This window comes from Lolium rigidum, chromosome 6 (assembly GCF_022539505.1).
Source record: "Lolium rigidum isolate FL_2022 chromosome 6, APGP_CSIRO_Lrig_0.1, whole genome shotgun sequence".
Taxonomy (NCBI): domain Eukaryota; kingdom Viridiplantae; phylum Streptophyta; class Magnoliopsida; order Poales; family Poaceae; genus Lolium; species Lolium rigidum.
In genome coordinates, this window is record NC_061513.1 from 148,961,725 (window position 1) to 148,967,490 (window position 5,766).

Here is a 5,766-nt window from a genome sequence, read left to right on the forward strand (position 1 = left end):
ACTCTAGAGGACGTGTCTATGTTGCTTGGCCTTCCGTTGACTGGTGAGCCCATCGGCCCATTGGAGGAACCCGTGGGCTGGATGCACAGCATGGATGCACGTTTCCTTGGTGTTCGCGAGGGCATTGGGCCTATCTCTTTTGAGGCTCACGGCCCTCGTCAGGCGTGGCTACACGAGTTCCAGGTTCGTAACAGTTTCGTCTATTTTTTCAAGCCTTAAATACCGCGTAATATGTAGTCCTAACTTTGAATATTTGTTGACAGATCGAGCAGTTCGGATACCCCGATGTACCGATGACTGCGGTCCAGATCACTCGCAGCTTGGAGGCGTACCTCATGTGGCTACTCGGGAAGACGATGTTCACGGACAATCACGGGAACACGATCAGTGCGCGGTACATCCCTATAGCTCAGGAGATAGCAGATGCCACAGAAGCAGAGCACATCACACAGAGGAGTTGGGGTTCTGCGGTCTTAGCCGCTACGTACCGAGGTATGTGTAAGGGTTGCCAGCTCACCTCGCATGGTTCTGGAATCGTTGGTTGCCCCCTCCTGTTGCAGCTCTGGTCCTGGACGAGGTTTCCCATCGGCCGTCCTGAGATTGGTGGTGGGTCTTGGCCGCTAGACGAGTTGTATGACGCGGATCGCATCGACATGCCGACGTTTGGATCTATATGGACTTCTCGGAAGGTATACACACCTTGTTTATATAGTTGTGTTATGTTATGTTATGTTATGTTATGTTATGCAGACGTTTGGATCTATATGCAATAGTAACATATTTGTGTTATGTTATGCAGAGACATTTTGGGCATAATCAGCTAAGGAATTGCTACCCAGCATTCACAGAGCAGTTTGACCTACTACTGGAGAGCGATGTTAGCTGGGAGCCTTACAGTGAGGACCACCGCGACGAGGCATACCCGAGCGGTATATCGTTGATGTGTACCGGAGATTGGGCCCTACTGGATGACGAAGGCGAAGATCATCTTCGATATCTTCGTGGAGGAGATGTCGCAGCAGAGGGTCATGAGACAGTTCGGAATGCGTCAGTTGATCGAGCCACCACCTCACACAGTTCCTCTACCACCACGCGTCCACGCGTGAGTACAATTTATTTTTAGCATCAGTTATTACATCAATTGGACAATCATTGACGGATGTGTACAATTCAATTTTCAGGTACAACAGAAAAGGAGCGAACAAGACTGCTGTCGGATGGGTGCAGCTCCTGGGTCCATACCTCGGTGCTTGGGACAATGCGCCAGACGTGTCATGGGCCACTAGGGAGCCGTTTGATCTTCAGGAATTTCAGCAGTACTTGCGGGCGTACATGCCTAGGACACGCCTTCGGCTGAGCCAGGCGTGTGACCCAGTTGAGATGGCTCCCTCGACACAGTGGGACACCTACCCTCGCCACTCCACTTCAGGCACTCGGCATCACGCAGTAAGTCAACTATATTTTTTCTACATTTTGACAACACTTTACTAATTTGAGCTCACAATTGTAGGCCGTGTTGACGGCGGAGCTGCAAGATGAGGCCGCCCAGTATGAACGCTCGCTCTCCGTCGGCCCACTTCTTGGACGTTATGAGCACCACGCCTCCTTCGCACAGCATTTTCAGGAGAAACTACGTCGTATCTACGCGAGTATCACATGCACCCGATCTTCCGATGTTGTCGAGTACAGAGCAGCACAGCGGCCACCTCGTCCCTCTTTGCAGATGCATCAGCCGCGGCACGGCCCGCGCCCACGTATGGAGGTACCGCCGAGCCCGAGGCCACCATCTCCTAACCAGGCAGGAGGATCTGGTTGGCAAAACCAGCAGCAGCAGGAGCCTACTTACGAGTACTGGCAGCGTGGCGGTTTCGGCATGGAGCAGCAAACTCCGATGCCTAACTTGGGGTGGCGTCCCCGTATGGATCAGCCACAGGGTATGCAGTTCATCACTATCCATATTAATTCTGCACCGTTTGTCAATTTCCTCACGACTAACATTTTTTTTATCCAATCACAGGTGATACACATATGTCGTCTATGTCCGGATCACGATCCTTCTGGTCCAGTGCTCACGATCAGGAAGAAGAAACACAGCAGATGTACCAAGACTGGATGTCTAGTCAACATCAGACTCCACCCCCAGATCCCACACAGCCCACGCAGTACAGTCAGCACGAGCAGGGGTACATGCTTCCTCCCCGACAGCGGCAGCCACCTATCAGAGGGTACTCTCCCTCACCTTTTCAGGCTGGACCGCCACCACCGAGGCGTCGAGGGAGGGGCCGTGGTCAGTGAGATGACACTCACTAATTCATCTGTATGGATGAGACTTATTACTACTACTATTTCCTTCATCTAGTGTACGAGTAGTATTTGTATGCACCATGTATCAGTACTATTTGTATGGACCATGTATCAGTACTATTTGTGTTCAACAAACATTTCAAATTCAACAAACAATTCGCATTCAAACATGAACTGATAATTAAGATACAACTTACCACTACAACATACCTCTATTCTAACAAATTAAACGGTACAACAACGCTACAACATACTGCAAGATCCATGAGACTACTGATAACTAGAACACTAAGAACGCAGCACACCCTTTCCCTTGCCCTTCGACGATGCAGCTTTCGTGGCCTTGGTGCTAGGCTCGAAGTCGTCGTCCGAGTCGACGACCGGCGGTGCAGCACTCTTGCCCTTCGAGGACTTGGCACTCTTGCCCTTCGACGATGCAGCTTTCGTGGCCTTGGTGCTAGGCTCGAAGTCGTCGTCCGAGTCGACGACCGGCGGTGCAGTACTCTTGCCCTTCGACGACTTGGCACTCTTGCCCTTCGACGATGCTGCGTTCTTCGCCTTCGTGCTAGGCTCGAAGATATCATCATCATCCTCACTCTCAGCCGCCCACCGGAATGGATATTTGAAATCCCTTTCCCTATCTTCTTCAGTCTTCCATGTTAGTGACTGCCACTTCTTATTCAACCTGATAAGCTCACACCTTATCTCCCGTGGGCTGCGAGCAGGCATCTTCTTCACTGGCCACCCATAGGAATATTTCTCAAATTCCCTACCCACCTTACGGAGTAAGGCGTCGCTACTGATGAACTCCTCAAATGTGTCTACCTTACTCTCCCTCATCACTTTGCGGGCCTCGTCTAGAAGAGGTTTGGCCATGGATTCGGTGAAAAGATGGGGGGATTCTTATATGGGGGATCCATCTTGCTGAGAGAATACAGTGAAACAGAAGGAAACACTGGGGGTTTTTTTATAGGCTAGAAGTGATGACTTTCGGCGGGAAAAGGTGAGCGGGAAAAATTGGCGGGAGATTAGGGCGGGAGTAAAAGGCGGGAAAAATTTGAGCGGGAACAACTGGCGGGAGATTACGGCGGGGGTAAAAGGCGGGAAAAACTGAGCGGGAAAAATTAGGCGGGAAACAATAATACTAAAACTGATATGAAGATACATTGCAGCTCAAATAAAAATAGAGTTTATCACTACAACGGAATTTAAGATACAACGACACTACAACGAAATTTAAGATACAACTGAAATTAAGATACATAGCCAATACGACACATCACACTACTTTCCCTGCATCACACTACCCGTTCTTCCGCCTCTTGCGCTTCAGCAGCTCTTTCCCTTAGTCTCTTCCTCTCCGCTTCACGAGCCTCCCTGCGCACCTCTTCCTCTGCAAACCTACGTGCAGCCTCATCATCCATCCTCTTCTGATTCACCTCTCGATTAAGAGCTTGTTCCGCCCTTAGTTTCTGTATCTGCCTCTCTCGCTCTGCTTTCTCATTAGCACGGACCTTTTCCCAATGCTCCTCCTCAAAGAATGTTGCCCACGCACGGCGCTGTTTCTCCTCAACCTCCTCGCATGCCCAATCCGGCTGCTCCGTGTCTATCCAGTGAAACCATTTGCATAGGGGCGGGGGAGACTACAACACAAACGATGAATGATAAATCAAATTCACAAACATAATTAAGCCAACATAAAATTATGTAGAAACATACCGGCGGCCTGGTGGACGACGAAGCTGAACTACGGGGTGGATCATGCTCATAGCTCGCACACATGAAAAATTTCATGCCAAACTTGTCGGAGAAATCCTCCACCTGCTTAACCTTAGCAACACGGCCGCACCAACAACGCTCCGCGATCACACCGGGGGGGGTAAACTTGCAGCCTTCGCCTTCACCGGCCTAAAATCCGGGTCAGAGCACGGCACACTCATGATGGCTAACAGTGAACAAACAGCACAAAGATAGAGATACAAGAACTTGTGCAATCCAGGGTAGCGCTGCCTGCTTTTATAGGCTAAAATTCGACACCACCGCGGGAGATGGTGGCGGGAAGGAATGGCTGGATAAAATTGGCGGGAGATGGTGGCGGCAAGGGTGGCGGCAAGGGCGGGCGGGAAACTGTGTGAACGCAAAAAGGCGGGAAATATTGGTGCTCGGCTTGAACAATCCCGATTTATTATAATCGGGTTCACCTGGCCCGATTAGCAAAAATCGGGTTCTCCTAACCCGATTTATTAAAATCGGGTACCACTACCCCGAATTATATTGAATTATATTTTATTTTTGCGCCGCAGCAGAGGTCATCTAGAAATCGGGTTCCAGTACCCCGACTATGCGAAATCGGGTTCACCGACCCCGATTTTGTAAACTCGGGTTCATACACCCCGACGGTGTATTATTTCTGAAAATTCGTAAAAACGGATATTATTTCTGGAATTAATAATAAAAAGTGTATTATTTAAAAAAAATCGCTAGCAGTAGCTAGATGGTTGTCTTCTCCACTTGTGCTATCATTGTTTAGATCTTGTGAGCTGCCTAACATGATCAAGATCATCTATTTGTAATGCTACATGTTGTGTTTGGTGGGATCCGATGAATCTAGAATATTATGTCAAGTTGATTATCAATCTATCATATATGTGTTGTTTATGTTCTTGCATGCTCTCCGTTGCTAGTAGAGGCTCTGGCCAAGTTGATACTTGTAACTCCAAGAGGGGGTATTTATGCTCGATAGTGGGTTCATGCCTCCATTGAATCTGGGACAAGTTCTAAGGTTGTGGATGTGCTGTTGCTACTAGGGATAAAACATCGATGCTTTGTCTAAGGATATTTGTGTTGATTACATTACGCACCATACTTAATGCAATTGTCTGTTGTTTACAACTTAATACTGGAGGGGGTGCGGATGCTAACCCGAAGGTGGATTATTTAGGCATAGATGCATGCTGGATAGCGGTCTATGTACTTTGTCGTAATTCCCTGATTAAATCTCATAGTAATCATCATTGATATGTATTGAATCTTTATTTGTCAATTGCCCACACTGTAATTTGTTCACCCGACATGTTTGTTATCTTATTGGAGAGACACCACTAGTGAACTGTGGACCCCGGTCCATTCTTTTACATCTGAATACAATCTACTGCAATCATTGTTCTTTACTGTTCTTTGCAAACAAACATCATCTTCCACTCGATACGTTTAATCCTTTGTTTTCAGCAAGCCGATGAGATTGACAACCTCACTGTTACGTTGGCGCAAAGTATCTTGATTGTGTTGTGCAGGTTCCACGTTGGCGCCGGTTTCACTGGTGTTGCGCCGCACTACACTTCTCCACCAACAACCTTCACGTGCTTCTTGGCTCCTACTGGTTCGATAACCTCGGTTTCTTTCTGAGGGAAAACTTGCTGCTGTGCGCATCACACCTTCCTCTTGGGGTTCCCAACGGACGCG